At 32.5% G+C, this 25,697-nt stretch overlaps 1 protein-coding gene across 1 annotated transcript in view; it reads left to right on the top strand.

Moving 5' to 3' along the window:
* The window catches only part of LOC117174188, a 1,286,801-nt gene that overhangs the window by 869,494 nt on the left and 391,610 nt on the right, over positions 1-25,697 (top strand). The window lies entirely within an intron of this gene.

Below are 25,697 nucleotides of genomic sequence, written 5' to 3'. Positions count from 1 at the left end.
CACGGTATCTTCCACAGAAATGTGACGGATCAGTCAATGTCTTGTGAGCTAACGTTTGCTTTCCTTAAATCGCCCGGATTGAAGTCTGGTACAGAGGGTTTCCTTTTTGCATGCCAATACGGTGTCATTTCCACCTTAACATATCCTCGCCACATTTTGAGCCAAGACATTCCTGATGATAGCTGCAGGGCGTGCTATGCACACCCCGAGCATGTAGCTCACATACTATCTGGTTGTCCAACTCACGCGGAAACGACCTACATTCAAAGGCAAAATGCGGCACTAACAGTCCTTTATTACCATCTCTGTCACTCTTGAGGCATTAACCTTAATATCGCGCCTCTAAATGCTTTTAGGGAAATCGAGGCAATTGTCGAGAATAAGTGCCGCATATACTGGAACTTTATGTTATCGACAATTGTTTCTATTTCTCACTCGAGGCCTGACATGGTTCTTCTTGACTTCGAGAAGCGAACCATGTTCGTTATCGTATTTTCGGCACCATCTGAAAAAAACATCATAACCAAGGAGAATAAAAAGAAAGAGAGGTATCGAGACCTTATAAGGGAGTTGCAACGATTGTACCCGGAATACTCTGTTAAATTAATCTTTCTTATCAGCGGCTGCTCTTGGAGGTGCCAAGCTTTTACTTGCTAATGGCCTAAAAAGCATCCCTGCGTGTAAAGAATATGCTAAAACACTTGCGGGAAAAATGCAGAAGGCGGTTGTCCTTGGGTCGCTCCGTGTTCTTAGGGTGCATGAGGCTTTTGTTGGATCGTCGTATTGATTCCTTTACAGACTGTAACCACCTATCTCACGGTCGTGAGACGTGGTTGTGGCTGAAATTTTACCGCGATTTCACTGGAAGCGGTTGTAATTTTCCAGATTAGCACCCGCTCCCGGCGAAATCCTGCGGTTGTCCTTATGACAAATTTTTAATTATATATATATATATATATATATATACGTGCATATAGTTCTTAACAACTGGCCCCTTTAGTATGTGTCGTCGTCCTAAATGTTTAACCCTTCAATGCTGGCTTAGCTCCTGGCACAGCTAGAGCGCAAATTCGAACTAAAACCACTCGCGATCGATTTTTCTTTTTGCTGACTCTGGTAGATGAATTGTCGTGTTTTTCTTTTTGATTCAAACAAACATTTTTGTTAGTGTGACTCGAACTGTTAGGTATAGCTTCAATCAAAGAAAACAAAGTCTTCCATTCTTGCTACAACGGCCATCTTAACAATTACAATATCCAGAGAAAAATCTCGGCTATAAAGTTAAACAACGAGTACGTCAGGAGCATGTAAAAAAATACACTGCCCTGCAAAAGTTTGGACTCACTTGGAAAAACCTTTTTTGTTGTTGTATTTATCGCTTTAATTATACCGAAACTAAACAATTTCTCTTTAAAAGGTTGATTGTTTTCAAATTTCTGTTTATAATAAGCCCAAGGTGAAGCCAATTAGTCTAATTTTTAATTAGATATTGCATAAATAGTGTAAATTTCAATGGTTTCTTAAATTTTCAATAACTTGTGCTCATTTTCAAGCTTTTTTCATCGTATCACAACAGCTTACGATTATGAATTGTACAAAATTTCTTTTAGAATTGCAAGAACTTGAAGTTGAAATAAAAAAAAGTTGGATAAATTTGAAAACATCTTATCTGTAGGCAAATCAGAATAAAAATTAAATAAATATATTTTTGGGGGAAATTACATAGAAATTTCATGATTATATGTTTCATATATTTTGCAAAAATATTTTTGTTACTAAAAATAATATTTAAATTTTTCCAACTTTTTTGCTACAAATTCAAGTTCTTGCAATTCGAAAAGACATTTTTTACGATTCATACTCGTAATCTATCGTGATAAAGGAGCATTGATATGTGAGCCTCGGATCCATTCATATTGAATTTGGGGTTGAGACATGTATTGAGATTAAAATATAATTTTGGGTTAAAGGAGGGATTGATGCGGGTTGAAGAGGATTGAAAAATTGCTTCGGATTTCGGAAATAATTTCAAAATATCTGAAATGACGTAAAAACTTGTGCTTAATCATGCGATCCGTCTCGTATTGTTAATATTTGAGGTGTCGGTTGAGATTAAGTGCAACAAAATCATCACATTTAAAATATAAATTCAATTTTTGGTTGATCAAAAATTGATGTTTTAAAAACAGTAAAAGAACCGAACAGTTAAGAACGACACAGAGTCTATAGCTTACTGTCCCTTTTTAATATTTGAATGTACATTTATCAAATCAAAATAAACTTAAAAAAAAAATATGCAACAAAATTGCACAAGAAGGCTTAAAAAGAATTATGTTCCTTTAAAAACTATAAAAAAACTCAAGAAAATCAATTTGTGAAAAATGTGAAGGGCAAAAAGAATTAAAATAAGAGAAATATTTTTTCCAATAAAACTGCCTCACAGTGGGACGAAATCGCAAAACGCTGTCCAACAGTATAAAATGTTAATATAATGGGCCAAGTTTCGTTAATCACTAGTTTTTGGGGTCGCTTATTAGGAATCCGATTTCAAACATTCTGAGAAGAAATGGCGGATCTAATATGGTGGACGAATATGCTAAATTGGGATCAGGAGGTTTCAAAAATCGCTCATTGCGAACCTGATGTCAAAAACTTAAAGAAACAAAATGGCGGATCCAATATGCCGGATGAGTATATTAAATAAATTTTGGGTTTTTTAAAAATTGGTATCAGGAGGTTTTCAAGATCGCTGATTACAAAAAGGGGTAGTCATATTCCACCAAAAATAGTTAATCAATTCAAGAAAAAGGGGGTACTCATATTTCAACAAAATCAAAGGGTTGTCAAATTAAGAAAAGAGGGAGTCCTATCTCAACGAGAGGGGAAACTACAATTAAGAAAAAAGGGGCAGTCAAATTAACAACAGGGGCAGGCATGATTTAACAGAAGTGGTTTGTCAAAATTTTACCAGAAAGAAGTAATCGATTCAACAAAAAGGGATAGTCACTGTTTAATAAAAGGTGATGGTCAAAATTCACAAAAACGGCAACAAATTTAATAAAAGGGGTAAAGCACAATTTAACTGAACCGGTAGTCACAGTTTCATCAAAAGGGGTATTCATAAAAAAAGGAAACCTCAAAGTCCGAAAATTGGTTGGTACATAACACATTAGGCAAAATCAGATAAAATGACAATAGCCATAACTCAGTAAATCGAAAATGGGAAAAATCAAACAACATAATACATAAACAATAAATCAAAGATAGGCATAATTAAGCCAGTCCAGTCATCGAACTACGTTCCGACAGCTACAGCTCCTTATGCGACGCGTAATGTAGGCCACAGACTCATGCACAATAAAGGACATAGAATGATGCGCAAAACACCGCAGGGTCATAATGCACGCGAGTCGAGTCACAGCTCATAATGCGGCGCGCAATGCAGGCCACAGATTGATGCGCAAGACGGCATAGGGCCATAAAGCACGCGAGTTGAGCCACAGCTCCCATTGCAGCGCGCATTACAGTTCACAGACTGATGCGCAAAAGATGCTACAGATTAATGCGCAAAACGCCACAGGGTCATAACGCACGTTAGTTAATCCACAGCTCCTAATGCGGCGTGCAATGCAGTGTACAGGCTGGGGCGCAAGAGAAGCCACAGATTGATGCGCAAGACGCCACAAGGGCATAACGCACGCAAGATGATCCATAGCTCCTAATGCGGCTCGCAATGCAGGCCACAGGCTGATGCGCAAGAGAAGCTATAGATTGATTCGCAAGACGCCACAGAGTCATAAAGGACGCGAGTCGAGGTGCAGCTCCTAATGCAGCGCGCAATCCAAGCCACAGGCTAATGCGCAAGAGAAGCCACAGATTGATGCGCAAGATTCCACAGTGTCATAACGCACTCTCTTCTCGGAGAGCGCGCAAGGTTCGAGAGAGAGGGTAGGAGAAGGGATAGCCGAGAGGGCGTGGTAGACTCCGTGACCGCCGGTAGGCCACCTGCGAGCAGCTAAATCCAACAAAATGAATTGTCTTGGAATTTTGTGATTTTGCACTTATACATTTCTTGTAATTTCTCGACGTTCCAGGTTTTTTTTTCTTATTTCTTGAACATTGAATCCAATATATCAACATTTATTAATAACTACAATAAAGTAGGAAAGGCGATGAAGAAAAGGATATGTCTTTGAATTGTTTAAAGGGATGTTTTATCATCCCTTAGTTACAGGAGCACAGAAATTAAGATTTTGAACGGGATAAATCACCAAAGCTATTTCGTACTAATATTCAGGCCTACAATATTGCAGTATCACTTCCAAACATACACAGGAATCGTCTTCTTGCAGGATTTGCATTAGAATTTATTATCAGGGTAGTTTAATCATTCCTGAATTATTGAAACAAGGAAATCGATGTTTCATACTGGATAAAGCACAGGAGATTGTTTTCATTAATATTTCATAACTTATAACATTCCTTAGTTATGGAAACAAGGAAATCAATATTTTGTGAAGGTTTTACAAAATATCGGTTTTTTCTCTATAATTAAGGGATGTTTAAAGAACGTTTACAAAAATTCAAATACATATCCTTGACGTGCGAACTTTTCCTACTTACTTTAATATGATTTCTTATCCCCATACATTAATCAGATAACCTTTTGTGATTTTAGTCATTAAGAAATATTGATATTCCGGATTCAATTTTTAAGGGATAAAACCATCTCTTGTGTTTCAATTAATTAAAGAATACAATGTACCTGGTTCCAAAGCTTAGGGGATGTTAAAATATCCATTAAAATTAATTTGAAGACATACTGTTGCTATGCACGATTCCTCTACTAATTTAAAAGTGATTTCACCCTGTAGCATGCGAGAAGGATGGCTAGTTATTTAGTTGCGAAAAAATTATGATTTACATTTTTAGATGTTTAAGGTATGTAAACACCCCTCAAACATGCTGTATACAAAAAAATCGATAATTTTTCCAGTTCGTGGGTATCAACTTTTTGTTTCGTTGAGTCTAATTGATAAGATCTGGAACTGTCCATTGTTCTTTTAAATTTTTGCTTTGATAGTTCCAAAATACAAAAAAAAGTAGAATTTTCACAAAAAGCCATTTACTGTAAATTTGGTGCGGGGGCTTTAAGGCCTTTTCTCATATTTGTCAATCGTTTCTGACGAGAAAAAAACGAAAACTGTAAAATTTTCCTCTTTATCAAACTTTTCGTTAACTAAATCTAAAATATATTTTGAACCAAGTACTTGAACCTTTAATCAAGTTGTTCTTTATTTTGTTTACTCTCTGCCTTTTAAAGGTTTGAGAGTCTTTACATAACCATTACTGGAGTTCCTACACACAAGCCTGATATCATCTTGATAACTATTTGCTACATATTGTCTTAAATTATTATTCTTATTTCTAAATACTTGCGACTTTGCCCTGGGTTTCGATTTCCTCTTACCACTATCAATTTCAAAATTGAACTCTAGTCCGCAACATGACTTCGTAACTCCCCTGTATGCGGAGTCCTTGTTTGTCTTCTTTTTCCTACCCTACGCAACCAGATCTCTCCCTTTCTCTGTGTCAGATCTTCCAGCTTCTTCATCTATCCTCCCCATGACAATTTTTATTTAGAATCCATTTCATTCTCTCTTCTGTACTCTACACCTCTCTGACAAATGGAAACATGTTTTCTGTTCATATCTACATACCACATTCACTCCTTATTTCATATCTCTCATCTGCCCATTTTGAGGGCCTCCCGTTTCCCCTCATCCCTCAGCATATAATCTAGGCAGCTCTATTATACAATAATCTGAAAATGGATGTGCTCCCGATGCTAAAAAAATCAAGTTTTGATATTCCGTGAGTGAAGATTTTCATAAAATCATTATATCGAGAATAGGAAACTTAAAAATTACAAAAATAAACGGAAAATTTTGTATTAAAAATCGATTTTTTCAAGTGTTTACGCGAAAATTTAATGCATTTCCCGCAAAAATCGATAAAAAAAACAGGAGAACTGTCAGGGGAGGGAGGCCGAAGCCCCTGTCAAGCATAAAGTTCAACCTTATCTCGTCTCCTTTACTTTCCTTTACATAATTAGCTTCGAAATTGAGTGTGAATAAAGGATTTTAGTACAGCGAAGATTCAGAAAGCTTTCGTATGAAAAGTTTAAGAATCCAATGCTATTTCAAAGTGACTGCGATTTCAGATTCTCGTGCGGTCATTTAGTAAAGCCGTGACGCGAAAGTGAGGGATAATATTAATACACAATTATAGTGCTAATACGTGCGCACAATGTAAATAGAAATATGAAATACGGATACATAGTGACAGCTATTGAATGAACGTAAGATCGTGAAAGATAGTTTGAGAAATGGCATATCCCATTAATACAGTAAACCCGAAAAATAGTGACTATCAAGTAGGAGTATATCAGGATAATAAAGTCAATTTAGAAAATTATTCAGATGATGCCGAAGAACAATTACCATTTGCACAAAAAAATATAGGCACCTGGATTTTCGTACAGATTATCATGAAAATTTTAGAAGAAAAAGATTCTAAAAATATGAGACAATATGAATGTTGCAGGTGAAGATTTTGGCAATACTGATACAAGAGTTTTAAACTGTTCAGATGATTAGCGATTATTTTCTGGCGAACAAAAGCTGAAAAAGTATCATAATCATATTGTCATTTCCGAATAATCAACTTTAAATAGATCTAAGTAACTGAAAATAAATGATGAAAATTATGAAAAAAATATATGGTTCCATTGATCCTTTCTGTGCACAATTGTAAAATTAGAGCAAAAAATAATAATTTGTTAATAAGTTATTGACAAACACGTAGGGAGGTGTCATCTTCGAAACTAAGGAACGTACAGAGATTATTCTTGAAGCAAATTACACATTTTTGGCTTCTGACAGTGTTGTATGTATTGTCAAGAAGCAATAGTTGTACTTGAATGTTTAAAACATTATTTTCTTCTGCGAATAATACGAAAGACCTTAAGCTTTGATGCAAAAAAGGGATACAGCTGCCTCGATTATCGTAAAGTTTTTTGTATTTTTCCAACAAAAAAATAATGTTTTAAATATGCAAGTGCAAATTTTTGCTTATTGACAATACATACATCACTTTCGGAAGCCAAAAATGTGTAATTTGCTTCAAGAATCATCTCTGTACGTTCCTTAGTTACGGATATGACACACCCCTTCGTGTTTTTAATAACATATTAACAAATGCTAATTTTTTACTTTAAATTTCACCGTTGTGCACGGAAAAGATCAGCGAAACCATATATTTTCTCAGAATTTTCATAATTCATTTTCAGTGAATTAGAGCTATTTAAAGTTGAGCATTCGGAACTGATGATATGATTATGGTATTTTTTCACTTTTCATTCGCCTGGAAATAACCGCTAATCATCTGGACATTCAGAAATTCAAGGTCAGTATTGCCAAAAACCTTTACTTGCAACACGCATATTGTCTCATATTTTTAGAATTTTTTGTTGTTGAGATTTTCATGAAAATCTGTACAAAAATCGAGGTGCCTTTATTTTTTTCACAGATAGTAGATAGAATGGGAGACGCATTAGAAAAGATAAACAGATTAATACCATACGAAAGTGAAATGTTAGAGATTGCCGAGATAAATTCGATGACAATACCACGATTGATAAATACGGCATCAATGACGCGTTCAGTAACAGAAAAAGTCCCTGAGAAAATTGAAAATAATCATACAGCGCAACAACGGGTGCAACACGCCAGATTTGACGCGACTAATCTACCGGTTAATTTTCTTCCCCCAAATACCTCTTTTAGAGAAGTCGGTCCACTTAGCGCCGCCACCTACGAAAACTCACTAAAAATGATTAATGCTCTCCGATAATATATAATGCGTTACCCAAAAACTACCCCTAAGTCATACATACCCTCCCCTCGTCATCAAAAACGTTTTGAAAGTTCGAAAACCACCTTGAAGAATGCAAAAATGATTTAGAACTCCAAATTGATTACACGGCACTTCAAAATTTCCCCTTTCCAAAATTTTCCCGAAAAACTACCCTTCCACGTGAACGTATACAGCGGAACATATATATGTATGAAAAAAGTATAAAAAACAATACAACTTAGAAAACACTGTTAGTTGTTATTTTTTTGCTCTTTTTTTTCTCTCCGATAATTTATAATACGTTCCCAAAAAACTACCCCTAAGTCATACATACTCACCGCTCGTAATCAAAAACGTTTTAAAAGTTAAAAAAGCACCTTGAGCAATATAAAAATCATTTAGGAATCAAAATAATAACATGAAACTTGAAAATTTCTCTCACATTATAATTTCCTTCGAAACTACCCTTCCACGTGAACCTATGCAGCGGAACATATATATGTATACAAAAATCATAAAAAATAATAAAACTTAGAAAAGACTGTTAGTCGATATTTTTGGCTCTTTTTTGCTATTTGATAATATATAATACGTTACACAAAAACTACCCCTAAGTCCTGCATACGATCCCTTCGTAATCAAAAACGTTAAAAAAATTGGAAAACCACCTTGAAAAATGCACAAATAATGTAGAACTCCAAATTGATTACATGGCACTTTAAAATTTCTCCCTCTTCATACTTTTCTCGAAAAACTACCCTTCCACGTGAAGCTATGCAGCGGAACATATATATGTATGAAAAAAGCATAAAAAATAATACAACTTAGTGGGAAAACCACCTTTAACAATGCAAAAATTATTTAGAATTCCAAATTAATTACATGACACTTGAAAATTCTGCCCTCTTTATGATTTTCCTGAAAAACTACTCGTCCACGTGAACGTATGCAGTGGAAGATATACATATGTATGGAAAAAGGATAAAAATATTAGAACTCAGAAAACACTGTTCCTCGATTGTTTGCTCTTTTTTGCTCTTCGATAATATACAATACGTTACCCGAAAACTATCCCTAAGTCATACATACCCTCTCCTCGTAATAAAAACGTTTAAAAATTCGGAAAACCACCTTGAACAGTGTAAAATGATTTAGAACTTAAAATTTATTACAATGCTGTTCTAATTTTCCCCCTTTTCATGCATTTCCCGAAAAACTACCCTTCCACGTGAATCTATGCAGCGGAACATATATATGTATGAAAAAATCATTGAAAATAATACAACTTAGAAAACACTGTTAATCGATATTTTTTTTTCTTGCTCTTCAATAATATATAATACGCAACCCAAAAATTACCCCTAAGTCATACATACCCTCCCCTCGTCATCAAAAAAGTTTTAAAAGTTCGAAAACAACCTTAAAGAATGCAAAACTGATTTAGAACTCCCAATAGATTACATGGCACTTAAAAATTTCCCCCTCGTCATAATTTTCCCGAAAAACTACCCTTTCACGTGAGCATATACAGCGGAACATATATATGTATGAAAAAAGCATAAAAAATAATAAAACTTGGGAAACACTGTTAATTGATATTTTTGGCTCTTCTTTTGCTCTTTCATAATACATAATACGTTCCCCAAAAACTACCCCTAAGTCATAAATACTCAACCCTCGTGATCATAAACGTTTTAAAAGTTAAAAAAAAAACCTTAAACGATACAAAAATGATTTAGGAATCAAAATAATAACATGAAAATTGCAAATTTCTCTCACATTATATTTTCCCCCGAAACTACCCGTCCACGTGAACATATGCAGCGGAACATATATATATATAAAAAAATCATAAAAAATAATAAAACTTAGAAAAGACTATTAGTCGATATTTTTGGCTCTTTTTTGCTATTTGATAATGTATAATACGTTACACAAAAACTACCTCTAAGTCCTACATACGCTTCCCTCGTAATCAAAAACGTTTAAAAAGTTGGAAAATCACTTTGAACAATGCACAAATAATATAGAACTTTAAATTGATTAAATGCCACTTCAAAATTTCCCCCTCTTCATACTTTTCCCGAAAAACTACTCTTCCACGTTAAGCTATGCAGCGGAACATATATATGCATGAAAAAAGCATAAAAAATAATACAACTTAGTGGGAAAACCACCTTTAACAATGCAAAAATTATTTAGAATTCCAAATTAATTACCGAAATTAAAATTCAGGAAATATAAATGAGATAGCAATCCAATTTAAAATCTAATTTAACGTCTAATAATTCCGTTAATGTGCAGAATTCCTGACAAGAAAACTAAGAATCTAACGACCAAATTTGAAAAATCACCACAAAATTTTCCCATTGCGATTTGAAAAAAGTAAAAATTTTCATAAAAAAGGAAAGAAAACACTTTCCCTCTTGGACCCCTTGGTATACATTCACAATCTTCAGATTTCAAAAATAAGTATTTTTTTATGAGAAAAGAACTGATTACACTATCTAACAGTTGGAAGTGTACAGTTTATGATTCACTATGATTTTTTTAATTTAACACAATTTTAAGGAAATACCCGGAGAAAACGCGATTTTTATTATTTTCTATCATTTTTGTAAATTTGTTTTGTTTAAAATTTTACTATCTTTTGTCTAATTGAAATACCAACACCAAACTAGGACTGATGTATTGCTGCCATGCTAGAGATTTGATTTCACCTTTGCAAAGTTGAAAGCTATGTATTTTAAACAGTTTTTTCTCTGAAATAACTTATGGGTTGCTACACGCCCAGTGGGCTATGAACGGGATGCCAGAAAGTGTACCCCATAAGGTGGTTAAAGCATGAAAACAATAACATGAAATTAAAATAAATAACATTTTGAGCAGGCAGGAAGAGCAACGCAACCATGATGCTCTCTTTATTATTTGAGGCCGGTGCTATGCATTCGTATGTAGAAAAAAGCTTATTAGAAAAAGTTAAATTCTACATTTTTAAAATTGATCAGCCCTCATCGCGAATCAAAACCGTACACGTAACTAAGCAAATGTTGTTTAGATTGGTCCCATATTGGAGAACTGTAGGAATGATAGGTCACGACATGTTGGTAAACATCAGGATGAAATTATATTTTGAAAACAGATATGGTGGCTCCCAGAAAAGGCACATACTTGATATCAAATGGAGGGAAAAACGAAATGTTTTCCGAAACTGATAAAATATATTTTTTTCTAGATAAGTGAAAAGTGTAGGTACTAAAATAAACGATTCTTAAAATGTGAGCGATAAAAATAATATAGGAACAAATCAGCCTGAAGGAAAATTCAAAAAAGAAGAATCAGAAATTAAACCAAAATTTGGAGGAAAGATTAAAATGAGAGCCAATAAAGATGAAAAGTTGAAAGAACATTAGAATCTTCCCTCTAAAAAGCACTGAATTCCGAAAAGTCCCAAAAATGTCCCCATGAAAGCGAAGTAAAAATCCCAAAAAATAGCACGAAACAAATATTTCTAAATTAATGAGTATCTAAATATCGAACCAATTTCAGATTTAAGAAAATCTCTAGCACATTGAGTCAAAATAAATAGCAGGTAGCCAATCAGAATAAGATATACAAAATAATTCACGTACAGCGAAAATTCATTGTAATAATAGAATACAGCAAAAGCATTTATTTCAATATTTTTATACTAATAGTTGGAACGAAAAACGAAACATTGTTCATGCGATTCAGAGTTTGAAAAAATAATAGAATACTAAAAAGGAAAAATTGGTACAATTTTAAAAATAACGCGATAATGTTTAAAAATGAAGCCACCTATGCTAGTGACACCTAAACTTTTTCCTACATAATTAAGTATCCGAATCGTGGAACTAAATGAAGTTTAACAAAACAGTCTCGAAAAATTGTTAAATGATAAATTCCTCGAATGTAAAGTAGAATTTAAACAAACGCATTTAGCTAAACACAAAATAGATGTGCAAGGACATGATCCGATAAAGCAACAATATTATCACGTTAGTCCTAAAATTAGACAAATCATGTGTGATGAAATAGATAGGATGCTAGAGAAAGGAATAATGGAATGTTAAAATTCTGTCTGCTCCAACCCTATCGTTATGGTTAAAAACCAAATGAGAAGTAAAGGTTTTGCTTGAAAATTAGGAAAGTCAGTAAAGTTACTGAAAAAGACTTGTACCCAATACCGTTGATGATGAAAATTCTAAATACCCTAAGATCAGTTAAATATGTCTCGAAAATGGATTTACAGTGGACATACAACAAAATTCCACTGGAGGAAGTCTCTAAACTAATAATAGCTTTTATAGTTCCTGGAAAGGGAATATATCCATTTAAGTGGATGCCATTTGGTTTGTCCAATGCTTCAACAACTTTTTAGATACTGATGAACAAAATAATTACACATGAATTAAAGTCAAATATATTTTGTTACCTGCAAAATATTTTGATCTTTACTCACACCTTCGGAAAACACTTAAACTACTTCAATCTGGGCAATAAAAAGACATACCAGAGTAGGTCAATATTATTTCTGACCGGGAATGTACTCAGACCTTATCAAATATGTAAAACAATGCGATATTTGTGAGCGTATAAAACCAAATAATTAAAAAGTGTAGTCTTTATGAGCAAAAGAACAATATTTTTTGTTTTTGTTACTTTATCCGCAAAATGGACATAAATAATTTCCATTAAAAAAGCTAGTGGTAAAGCAATAGAAACCAAGTTTCATAAAAAGATAATGGGTTGTTGGTGAACACCTAGAATTTTATTGACTGACAACGGAAAACAGTTTGTAAAAAAAGCTGTAAGAGAATTAAGTACCAAGTTTGGAATCAGGTACGCGAATACATCAAAATATGACATACAGGCTAATCCAACTGTGAGGTGTAATCGTTTAATTAATACTGCGATCAAATCTTATTTGAAAAATGACGACGCGAGCTGGGATGACAATATCGGAGACTTACAATTTGCGTTAAATACATACAAACATTTGTCAACGCAATTTGCATCAAAATTTCTTAATTTACGTCGTGAATTACAGCCCCTTCAATCTTGTAGATAAGACTCAGAAAAGAACGCAGAAATACAATTCGAAAATAATGAAAAGTGGAATGATAGATTAAGACGGTTACAATTAACTAAGTAGGAAGTACAACAAACGTAGACAAGGTAAATGATAGACAAGCACATAATTACAATCTCCGTTATAGCTTTGGAGAATGGGATGTGAATGATATTAGAAAATATGTAGAAAAAAATAAGTGATAAATTTAAGACGGAAAAACATATACACCTGACGTTTACCACTGGTTACACTTAAACATACTTGGACTTCATTAATACATGATTTCTTTCCGATTCGTTATTACTGTTACACTAACATCTACATACAAAATATATTATGTTTTATTTATTTTTATTTAATTACAAAAAATGCGATAAGATCGTTAACATCGGTTGGAATGGTAGATTTTGCGAGGGAATAATCCTTGAAGAATTGTACCTTTTTCACGATACGTATGGTAAAAATCAAGATACCTAAAACAGTTGATAAGGATGGCAGCGCCGTTGATCCTAAAATAATTCAGACCGTAGATAATGATAACAATAGTGCTAATTGTAAAATAGTGAAAAAAATAGATGATAAAGATAATTATTACATAAGAGGTAGAAGATTTCGAAAGGGAATTAGAAATCTTAGAAAATGTGTGAACTCATTAAAACAAACCCGTTCGGGGGGGGGGGGGGGGGGGGGGGGGGGGGGCAGTGCAACCGATGTTATATTAAATAGGGTATGATGATTAAAAAATTAAGTAGGTGGGCCTGAATTAATGGTGAGGTCACGGGGAATCTCGGAAAATCCCGAGGATCGGTTATCGGGGAAAACAGACCAATTCACCATTTCAGTTAAGTTCGTTCTGACTCCTTGCCTCGCGAACTTGAAAAAATATCAAAATTGTTATGTGAAAAAAATGAATTTAGAGCTGAAAATCCATTGATTAGATCTTCAGCAAAAAAAAAATGATTTTGAAGTGAAAAACGATGTTTAAAGAAAACAGTTTATTCTTCGAGAAAATGGTAAAAGCTTTAAGCCAGAAGTGATAAGTTATAGACCAGGAATATAATTGATTGTAGACTTTTCAACAAAAAATCATTAATTTCCCTGCAAAAATAGATGCGTTTTCTAATTTGAGTCTAATTGAATTCGAGTATTCTCAACCAAGATTGAAATAGTTGAATACACAGTTTAAAAAGTAAGGTACAGAAGAAAACCATTTTTAACACTATTTTTTTAGTATGTTTTATGTTCGAAGTTGTATAGTCTAGAAGCTATGAGCATAGTAACTTAAACAATCAATCCCGACGCAACCGGAACGTGTACGTCGTCCAAGCCTGATCTTTTCACCCAATAACGTAAGCACTGGTCCCTTAAGACTGGTCCCTAGCCGCGAAAGACCTCACGCTACAGACGGCACAGTTGGAGCTAAAGGTTTCACCATATGATTATTTTTTTAAAACTTGTACTCGGTTGATGCTTTTTTCCTAATGGCCTGTAAAGTTTCTTACAATGTGACAGGTGTTTAATAAAACCGCCTTCTGAGCTGCTATTATTGCTTGAAGCCAAAATTACACGAGGATAAATAGATGCATGCTGGTAGTCCACCCTTTTTTCTCGCATTACGTCTGAATAGGAACATCCCTATATAAGATGTAATCTTCGTTCTCTAAACCAAATACTGCACTGCGTCTATTATCTTTGAGTCATTACACGACACTCATTAATAATGGGCTCGACGGATTCGTTGTCATCTCCACATGATCGACAGCGGTCAATCACGTCTTCATGTGATACGTGTTTGTAATTATTTTTGGTGCTGTCAACGCTGTCTTGAATCTCAATGACAAATCATCCCTTTTCTGGAAATAGAACGCCCCTTTTCAACCAAATAGTGAATGGCTCTTTATTAACTTCATATTAGTCTAACGTTTTGGGGTTCTCGCCGTGAATGACTTTTTGTTTATATTGCGTTTCTAATTCCTCTATGGTTTCCACCCTGGTATTCAGGGCCCCCGACGTGGACAAATTCAAGGGCGTTTAATCAAGATCCACTCTACAGATGGTGCTGTAAAGCGTAATATCTTGCTTGCTGTAAAAGAGAGACTCAAAAATGTATAACTTGTGACATACAGAGTTTTCTGATATCTACATCGCCCCTACTCCCTCTGTATTGTGGTAGAACTGTCATTTCAATCGCCAAATTACTGTGGTCCATTCGGTGCTTCGTCATTTCTACGCGGATAGTTCTGATTAATCGCTCAACGTCGATTATAATCGTTAAGCTTTTCTCAACTATTGTATGCTGTATACCCTTAGATTCAAGAAAACCCATGGATTTATATAAACCGCACCCAGCTATTGCCTTAGTGTAATTTTCGAAATCATTTTCGAGCATTGCAGTCCCTTATTCTCCTCTGTTTAAATGCACTTTCTGTATTTATCTATTCCGAACACCTTGTACAATGTACATGTAATTCGAAAATTGCTTTATGAAGTCAATCACTTGCTACAGTTTCTGCTCTGACCTATCGCATAGCTTTAGATCATCAATGTGTACAAGAAACATGCTTCGACTTGAGTTCGACTTGAATTGCCTCCAATCAATACATGCTGAAGTCGAAAAGGTGGATTTGAGCATGTCTCAGTTTTGAGAGGGGCCAGACTTGAATTTATGTCTCGGAGACAAGTTTTTGTTTTTTAAAGAAATAAATTTATCTTTTGAGTCAAATTTTTATGACTCCAACACGAGCGATTTATAACTTCGAGTGCATACCTGTCCTAACAAAAAGGGTCATTCTGACTGTCATAAAAGCTAATCTTTGTTAATGATTAAGCAATCTCGTATATTTTTATACAATATATATGTTCAATCAACCCATTTACTGATTTTCATTTGTATTATACTTGTTTGTCGATGATACTGAAAATGTTGTTTGGTTTTACGTATTTCTAACGGCTTAGGAGATCCTTCTATAAAGTCACAATTTAAATTTTTTAAAGGAAATTTTTAAGGTTTGCACTCGTTTGCACCTATAGATTCTGATTTTTTTAATTAAAAATCACTAATTGAATAATTACAAATTTTTCATTCATCAATTTAAATGTTATTCATGAGCCGGAAAAGGTCCAAACGTCTCAGCCAAGACAAGGCTTGTCTTGGCCTAATTGGAAGACATTCTTCGTTATGCGTATCAATCTAGTTTTCCTTTGTTGTTGATGATCAGAATACTTAAATCTTGTACCATGAAGCATCATTGCACGACTTAGAAAGTCAATGATACGTCGGCAGATTGTGTGTTTTTTCAGACTTTAAGCAGACAGTCTTGTTTTACGAAAGAAAACTTTTGATTTAAGTGAATGTATGCCATATGCAAATTTCTTTTATGTTTACGAGCTTGCGTCATGTCTATAGCGTCTCTGGTGACTAGATCTTTATTGCCGCGCGAACTTAACGACATAATTTTCGTTCTTATGTTAGGATATCATTCTCGTCGCAGTGATAATATACCATTTCTGCAATAACATGTAGGGCATTTATAAACTTTTGGGAGTCAGGCTATCGGTATGAATTAAGATGGATTTCAAAAGTCTATTTTTTTAGGCAACACATACGTCATACCTTTGAGCATGAACTCTGGCATTAGATATGTGTGTTCAATCATCTTCTGAAAACATATTGTCAATTTTCATTAGTTGCAAGTCCCATATATACTATTTTCCAAGAAATTTCATCAAGGCCGTAGACCAGAGGAAATCAACTAGATTTGACCCCCTTCACTCCATGCCCACTTATACGCAATTTGGAAAATATTTACATAATAGGCATATTATACTTTTCTAAAGTGGGCAAGTGTACCGCTTAAAATATTCTTCCAAAAATTTTTTATGGTTACGGCCATCAATGGTACTGTGAAAGTAAATTATCTCAAGCAAAAATGCTTTTATGGCAGAACCTTAATTAGGAGTTGGTAATTTACATCCAAATAAGTGTTAAAAAAAATATTGGTACGACAGACCTGCATTATCGGAATGACAGAGTGCTAATAAATTATCCTAACCTCAAAATGATGCACATGCATACAATTTTTTTTAGCACAATACATTTTTTGGGTTATTATCCCTACAAAAGGAATCCGGGTACGTCCGTTCAATTTTTTTATATTTTTGTGGAAAGAAGCTCTTAACATGGATGTTGATAAAAACACTGCTTATTTTCAATTTATTTAGTAAATCGATTAAAAGTACTCTAAAAAATAGGTTAGAAATATGTTGAAAATTCGAGCAATTTTCAACCACTTTTCTGGCTGAAATTTCGTTCATTAACATAATTGAATAAAACTCAATTAAATGTAGATGGAAATTGATGAAGACGTATGCGCATACACCAATGCGCCATCATACTTTCCGCGAAGCCAGACCACAGCCTGACCAATTCCCACGATTTGTTGCTTGTGTCCATGCTGCTGTATGCTTTTTTAGGTTAATATTATAAATACAAGTGTCGAAAAGTGGGTCTAAACGGAAGCAATATACACAATAATATAATTGCAATGCACCGTTTGTTGTAATTCGTTAATGCTGCTTATTTTTCTAAATATTATATGCACTTTATTAATTTCATGGATCTCAGGACACAAACGTACGAAATAGCTCATGATTCCCTCGCAGAATTCTTTTGGTACAGTTAATGCATTTCAAAGCACAGTATTTTTAAGGAATCTTCGTAGGTTTTATTTAAAATTTTGATTATTTAAAAGTCCTGAATCAAAACTATTCAATTTTCTGAAAAATTACTCTTGTGACTGTGCACACATTAATGTACGAAACATTATTTTTATTTTTTACGTTGAACCCTATGACGGAATTCATGCAAAAGTAGCAGTCATTCGCAATAACGGGTTTTTTCCATGTGGTTGGTGTAGAGTACTTGCGGTACTTTTTGTTGTTTGAATTTTTTAGACGATACAACATAAGTCTGCAGGAATTGCAAATGACTTGAGGAACCCATTTTGTTTCTTGGTGCAGCAATTTACGGTCAAAACACTTTTCGTAAAGACTTTTCACTTCCTCGTCGATCGATTTTCGCAAACTGCTCACGTCATATCTACCGCAAATGTAACAGAATGAATCTGAGCTATTTTTGCAGGATTGCGATTGAGAAATGCTCGCGGTTTTTTTCCTTGTAGCATGAGATTCTACACTAACCAAGTGATCTATTGATGAAGAACCACGGTTGCATGATGACGACGTCAGAGACCCCGCTTTCCCGACGCCGATACGGGGGTTTTTCCCTGCATCGTAATACACCTTTTACCTGTGTCTGCCATGACGGCATGAACGCCGTTTACCCAGGGACTCAGCCATTGTGGATCCGTTGTCCACCGTCACCACGTTGAGGTGCCCTGGTTACAGACACAGGCGAATAATGTTAGCAAAAAGCGGTTACGAAACTCCAGACATTTACTGCTTTTAATGTCAAAATATGAAAGTACGCAAGAACAGGGTTGCCAGCGTAATCGCTTAGGTTAGATCAGGTTTTGTTAGGTTTTGTTAAATAAGTTGATCCTTCAAAGTTGTCGACATGTTTTTGAAGTGAAAATTTGCATGACTGGCATTATTTTGAAATTTATTTGCCTCAGTGCATGACTTTTCGTCATTTTTTGAGGTTATGGCTCAACCATGACCAAAATCCATAGGAATACGTGTGTTTTGTTACCAGATCCGCAAACTTTTTTTTGTATGGCTATGTAATCGTTTTTCTGGATGTCGTCTTCCAAAAAGAAATAGCTGTGTCACCTAGATTTCTAGACTTTTTAGCTAAATTAGCCATATAGAAATTATCTAGCTTATTTATCCAGATTATTTCTAGATGAAAAATTTAGCTGAAACAGCTAGAAATCTAAATCACACAGCTATATTTTTTTGGAAGATGAAATCCAGCTAAACGGTTAGCTGGGACAGCTAAAATATTTTTTCAGTGTAGGAAATTTTCGACCTAAACGAAAAAACAAAGGGAAGAAAATCAGTAAAAGACAGTAAAGGGCAGTAAAAGAAGCTTTTTATAAAGGTACTTAAGAGTTAGACATTAGAACATCTGAAAGATGTACAACACACGACACCAGAAAAGCAACACGACGCAAGATGCGGAAGGAAGAGAAACTATAAATACTGAAGAAATCTATATGAAAGATAGGATAGATCTAAATGCCAAGATTTCCGAGGAAGAATTGAACCAAGTCTGAAGAAAGGGAAAGCTGCAGGAGAAGATGGAATCACCATAGAATTAATTTAAGAAGTTCCACAAGTATGGGGGATATACTCAGACGAAATTACTGTGTCACATTTAAAATCAAATCATCATGATCAAGGATATCTTTCCAATAATATTGTAGTTTATAATAACTCGAGGTAACTTCCAAATATGAATTTTCCACCACCAAATTTCTCATCAAATAATTTAAACTAAAAATTGGCGCGACGTTGACAAGTCAAACAACGCGTCAAGATCCATATGATTTTTTTGGTGACCTTGCGCATAGTGTACAATGTGAACCGGGTCCGAATGTGCCGAATTGCAACCCTCAAATTTCTGATTGTCCCCGATTGATTGTATCTTTATTTAATTTGCCGATTCCCTCCCTTATTGATACTGGCAGCAGATAACTTGTGTTTCGAAAAAATTCTATGGTTATTCACTGTTATATGGTAAAATTGCAGAACTGCCAGTCTCAAACGTAGTTTTGCGAATCGCAATTGGGAAGAAACCTACGACAATTAAAAAGTAAATAATGATTTATGTAAATATCCGACCTATTTAACGCCATTTCTCGTAGTCCCACATTTGTCTAGTTTTGTCATAATGGAAAATGATTGGTTTTTGGCGAATGGAGTTGCAATTGATTATAAAAATCGATTGATAACAATCGATGGAATTTCGGCTCCGGATTCATTGGTTTCGTTTGATAAGTCTCCGTCTGAGAGGATCGTGATATCGATCAATGATGACATAGTCTATGTACAAATAATATCTTCAAAGGCTATAGCTGTAAAGGAGATTTATTATGTGCCGCTTAATGAGATTGCGACTCGAGCCTGTACTGTAATCCCTTACCAATTCTGGTGGAAAAGGATAAAACAGTTCGACTTTGTTTGGATGCGCGATTCATTAATGAAATAATTGAGTCGGATAATGAATCGCCGCCTATTATAAATGAACTATTGCAGAAAATTTATGGTATTAAACATATGTTAGCGACTGATCTTGGAAACGGATGATGGCAAATTCCATTGCATAGGGATTTTCGCAAATATACTGCATTTTTACATGTATCGAAATTATATCAGTTTGTGGAATATCAGTTGGCATAAAGACGGTCGGTTAGGAATTTATTCTAGCTCTCAGTTTGGCATTGGGAAATCAGTTTAATGATATTCTTACTATATATATATATATATATATGTAGATGACTTGCTTATTGCAACCCCCGGAAATGCGTATGATCACTGTCGGGTTATATCTTCAGTTTTTCAAGTCTTAAAAGATCAAAATTTCACTTTAATCTCTGTTTTGTCGCGAATCAGTTCATTTTCTAGGTTCTGAACTATCTCTAAAAGGGATTAGAGCTTTGCCTAATCATCTAGAAATTATAAAGAAATTTCCTATACCGCAAAATTTAAATCAATTATAACAATTATTTGGATTGTGTAATTATTGTCGCCAATTTAGTGTTCATCCTTCTAACTATGTGGATCCTTTTAGAGAGTTACTTAAAGAAAAGAAACCTTGGAATTGGAATGATCTTCATGCAGTTGCCTATGACCTTCTTAAACAAAACCTAGCTAATTGCATAACTTTAGGTCATATTATACCAGGAGTTCCATTTAGATTGCAAACAGATTCCTCTAATTTAGGTATTAGTGGTATTCTTTACCAATTAGATAAAAATCAAAAGCACGATGTGATCACTTCAGTTAGCAGGTGTCTAATGGAGGCAGAATTAAATTATATGACCACGGAAAAAGAGTTTACGGCCATTAGATACGCGTTTAGTAAATTACGAACATATCTAGTTGGAAAAAAATTTACCATTATAACGGATCATAAAGGATTGATCTTTTTAAATTCCACGCCTTATTTAAATGCGTGCTTAATTAGATGGAGCATACTATTACAACATATGATTTCGATGTTGTTTACTGTGCAGGTCGTGCTAATGTAATTGCCGATTTTTTAAGTCGAAATCCAGTAGGTCAAATTGAAAAGGTTAAACAAACTGAGTTACCAATTAATTAATTGATCATCAATTTTCCGCTTATGTCGCTGAGTATAATGTGTTCCACAATCGATTTGAGTCGAGATCTGAAGGATGAATTCAATAAGATTCGTGAAGGTCAAGCTAATGATCCGCGCATTAAAAATGTCCTTGATTATATAGATTCGATAAATTACCAGACTATTTATCGAATTCATATTGAGATATTGTTTCATCGATTTTGTTCTTTCCTGGGTCCTCTGTCAAAAGGTAAAACACGTAAATGTTAAGATGGAGGGAGAATATTTACTCGTTCAATCTTCAGAACCAGGAGTTTCAGTCACTGTCGATTTTTTTGGTCTCCTTCCAACGTCAATCGGTGGTGTACAGTACATTTTCGTTGTATTAGATGCATGTTCAAAATACGTGAAATTATATCCCATTAAATGTGCAAATACCAGAACTGTTTTGAAAATTTAAAATAAAAAAAGATACAGTTAAAATTTAAGTATTAAAAAACATTTTCAACCAAAAAGAATCGATTTTTCAATAAAGTTGTTAAATAATCAACCAAAGGAATGAATTTTCAAACAAAAATTATAATTTTCTACTGTAATATAAGAATTTTGAACTGAAAAAATAAATGGTAAAAAAACTAATAAACTTGTCAAACTTTTAAAGTAAAAATTAATATTAAAACTAAACAAACAAGTATTTAACCAAACATGTTATAGTTCATTTTCAATTTAAAAATAATTTTCGACGGAAATAATTAATTTTCAACTGAAAAATATGATTTTTAACAAAAAATTTAACAGTTGAATTTTAAATTCGAGAATTTAATTTTGAAAAAAAGAAAACAATCGAATTTACTACAGATTAGAAGTTTGAACAAAGAAGTGAATATACAAGCAACAAGAATAATATTCTACCAATTAGATGGATCAAAAAAGATAAATTTTTAACAAAAAATGGAATTTACACATGTTTCGTAAAAAAATTAATAAAAAGCAAAAAAATTAATTTTAAAATGGAAAGAAGAATTTTCGAAACAAATTAATTTTTACTAAAAAGCCGAAATTTCCACTAAAACAAAATTCTCTTTTACCCGAAAAATAATGAATTTTTAATCACGGAAAGTAATTTTCAAAAAAACATTTTAAAAAAGACGTAGTTTCAAACAAATTAATTTGCAGGAAACGAATTATCTATAAAATTGGTAAATTTTCAACCATGAATGCCATCGTAACATTTTCAATAAAAAAAAATTTGTAAATTACGAATTTACCAAAAAAATTTTAACCAGATAATTGAATGTGTTAACTAAAAAAGATTTTTTAACCAGGAAGGGAATATTTTAATTTTCAGCTGAAAAAAATCATTTTTAACAAAATCATCATTTTCTACTAAAAATATCAGCTTTCAAACAAGAAGGAAAAGTTTCTACTGAAAAAACAAACTTTCAACTGAAAAAAAAACAAACACTTTTTAATTGAAAATTCCGTTTTATGCTTAAGGTTTCAGTGGAAAAAATTACATTTTAACACAAGAAGAAGATACAAAAAAAAATAATTTTTAACTAAAATGTGTATTCTCTTTCTGTAAAAAAAGTTTAAATAAGTAGATCAAAAATCATCATTCTATCGACAAAAAACGATTTCACGACATTAGTCGACAACATAACAATGAATTTCAATGTTTATTTAAAACAATTGTTTTCGTTATTCGCCTCAAATGCGAACTGAATTATTAATAGAAATAAATGAGAAAGTCTAACTCTTTTTTATTGGAAACATTCCTTTTTAGTTTAAAACTTCTAGTATTACACTTTTTTCGATTGAGGTTTCATCTTTTTTTGTTGACAATTTTTTTATTTGGCTTCAAATGAACTTTACTGTTAGAAATTCATATACTTGGTTGGTTCATATATATATATATTCAACGTTGGAAATTCAACTATGTGGTTGAAAAATCGCCTTGATTGATATGAAATTATTCTTCTCGTTGGAAGATTGATCTATTTTAATTAAAAATTCAGTACTTTGGGATGTAAATTCCACTCTTTCCTTAAAACTTAATTTTGTTCTTGTTGAAAATTTAAATATTTTGTTATAACTTCTTTTTTCGGTTAATAATCATATTTTTACTGAAAATATAACTATTCCATTTTTGGCTGGAAATCAAACTTTTTTTTAAATACTTTCTTTTTTAGGTGAAAATTAACTTCTTTCGTTGAAAATTAAACTATTTTGATAAAAATTCAAGCGTTTGCTGTAAATTAATTTTGTATACTGTGCCCTGAAATGTATCATCTTCGGCTGAAATTTTTAAAAATTTGAAACTTGAACCATTTTTCTGAGTTTTTTTTCTTGAATATTAAATTTTATCAGTTAAAAATTCATTTTTTTTTGGTAGAGAATTATTCTTGTTTTAAACAAATTCATCTATTTTAATGAAGAATCTATTTCCTTCGTTGAAAAGACTGAATTGTATACTAAAAAAGGCATTTTTAATCAAATACACGAACTTTGCACAAAAGAAATTTATTTTCCACCAAGTCTAATTTTCTATACAAAAATTAATGTGTAACCAGAGTTAAATTTTCGACAAAAAACATTAATTTTCTTGTTGAAATTGCTTTAAAGTATTGAAATCCATTAAAAATTCCTTGGAATATTTTTAAACATCCTAAAATATTTTAAATCTTTTGAAATTTTGCAAAGCTCTTGAAAATTTCTTGAAATTTTAAAAATATTTCAAATCCTTTAAAATCTCATACTAAATTATTGAAATCAATGGAAAATTCCTTGGAATCTATTAAAATATCCTAAGATGTATCAAATCCTCTAAAATCTCATATTAAATTACTGTAAGGTACTTTGAAGTTTTTTAACAACCCTGCTATAATTGTTAAAATTCTTTGAAATTCCTTTGAATTATAAAAATGCATTGAAAATTTCTTGAACTCTTTTTTATAATCCTAAAATATTTAAAATCCTTTAAAATCTTCTGAAACCTCTTGAAAATTACTTGAAAATTTAAAAATACCCTAAAATAATTCAAATCTTTTACAATCTCACACTACATTATTGAAATCAATTGAAAATTCCTTGGAACATTTTTAAGTACTCTCAAATATTGCAATACCTTGCAATGGAATTAATAAAAATTCAAAGTTTCAAAATTTTCTTTTTAACTTTGATATATGAATAATTTTTAACTCGATGGAATTCAAGTCTTCAAAATTTGAATTGTATACTCAGAAATTATTAACCAAAAATTAGTAATCATAAATAAATTGAAATTTTTCTGTTTTCTAAATTTCAGTCTGAAATAATTTCATTTAGAGATTGTCCAATTGAGAAACGTACGTTTAAATTATGAACGCTTTCATTTTATTCATGATTATTAATTTTTTATAGATAAACTTTCAAATTTACAATTCAAAATTTCAAGACTTGAATCCCATCTTAAATTACCATACCAAATTATTGTTATTGAATAGTTGAAAATTTTTGAAAATTAAATTTCGAAAGCTTTAGATTTTTATTGATCCCATTTTCATAACCCTAATCTACAAAAATGTCAATATTTAATGTTTTTAAACTTTTCTCTTTTTTAAATTTCAATCTGAAGCTTTACAAAATTTCAAGAGATTTCAAAAGATTTTTAAGGATTTCAAATATTTGAGGATGTTGTAAAAGATGTCAAGGAATTTTCATCTTATTTTTATAATTTACAGGATCTTCAAAGAATGAAAAAAATTTTAGAAGGGTTATTTAAAAAATTCAAAAGTACTTTCAAAATCTTTTTAAAAAGTTCAAGGTATGTCAAAATATTTTGAAGGAATTGCAATATTTGAGAGTATTTCAAAATGTTCCAAGAAATTTCCAATTGATTACGGTATTTTAATATGAGATTTTGAAAGATTTATTATATTTTAGGACATTTGAATAGATTCCAAGGAATTTTTCAATCATTTTGATAATTTAGTATAACATTTTAAAGGATTTTTAAATATTTGAGGAGTTTCAACTATTTTGTACAAAGTTCTTTTCGTTTTTCTTAAAAAAATTTTTTTCAACTACAAGAAAATTAATATTTTTTTTCGAAAATTTAACAATGATTAAACATTAATTTTTTGTATAGAAAATTAGTCTTGGTGGAAAATAAATATCTTTTGTGCAAAGCTCACACATTTTATTAAATATGCCTTTTTTAGTTTATAATTCACCTTTTTGCATGAAAATTTTAATTTTTGTTAAAAAATGTAACTATTTTTTAAAAAAAAATTTAAACAAATTTTTTTTTAATTTATGTATTTTATTCCAAATTTACTTTTTTTTTTGCATAATACTAATTGTTTTTGTTGAAGGTTGAACTATTTCTATTAAAAGATAGTCAACTAGTCATTAATGTGAATATAAAAATTTATAATT

This window comes from Belonocnema kinseyi, chromosome 6, assembly GCF_010883055.1.
Source record: "Belonocnema kinseyi isolate 2016_QV_RU_SX_M_011 chromosome 6, B_treatae_v1, whole genome shotgun sequence".
Lineage (NCBI taxonomy): Eukaryota > Metazoa > Arthropoda > Insecta > Hymenoptera > Cynipidae > Belonocnema > Belonocnema kinseyi.
The sequence above is the reverse complement of the archived record's forward strand: the minus strand, read 5'-3'. Positions and strand labels throughout refer to the sequence as shown.